Genomic DNA, 746 nt, shown 5'->3' with positions numbered 1-746 from the left:
GCTGCAGTGCCAGGCGCCTCCCCTGAGGGCGGCCCTTAAAGGGGCAGCCCTGCCCCAGAGCTTCCGCGGGAGACAGTGACTGCTAAGAAGGGGACGTAGGGTGAGCTGAGACCCTGCTAGCGCCCTCCAGGGTGGTGCCCCTCAATCCCCACCGCAGCCGCTGATCTCCCCGTCCTGGGCTGCCCCCCACAGCTCTGCCAGTGCACCTCTGTCCTACCCCAGAGCCCCCTGCTATCCCAGCCCCACGCTCTGTTAATACACCTCAATCCCTAGTAACCGCTGAACCGGCTATTCCTGTCTAGGTCTGCATGTCCCAGGAGCCCCACCAATCCCATTGCCTGGGAGCGCAGTGCTTTGGAATTTGAAGCTGGATGGGCAGGGGCAGCAGCTCTTTGTCCCAGTAGCATAACATCCTGTGCACATCCAGGCAACAGCCGCCCGGCTGTGGGGGTGATTTGATTGCTCCAGTTCAAGGCCATGTTGATAGCAACTCTTGGGATCTAATGAGGGGAAATTGATGGGGAGATGAGAAACTTTGCCATGGGGACACAGAACTAGTTAGGGACCATCAAGGTGATCACATCCAGTCCCCTGCTCTCCCATGTAACCCCAGCATATAATCCTGGTCATATATTTACCAATCTGCACTTTAAAACCAGGCCAGTTGTTTGCCCCACTACTCCTAGTGGGAGGGGTGCCAGCCCCTCACTCCGCTGGTGGGGAGAAACCTTCTAGTTCCCAACCTG

The sequence above is a fragment of the Gopherus flavomarginatus genome, chromosome 5 (genome assembly GCF_025201925.1).
Source record: "Gopherus flavomarginatus isolate rGopFla2 chromosome 5, rGopFla2.mat.asm, whole genome shotgun sequence".
Classification (NCBI taxonomy): domain Eukaryota; kingdom Metazoa; phylum Chordata; order Testudines; family Testudinidae; genus Gopherus; species Gopherus flavomarginatus.
The sequence above is the reverse complement of the archived record's forward strand: the minus strand, read 5'-3'. Positions refer to the sequence as shown.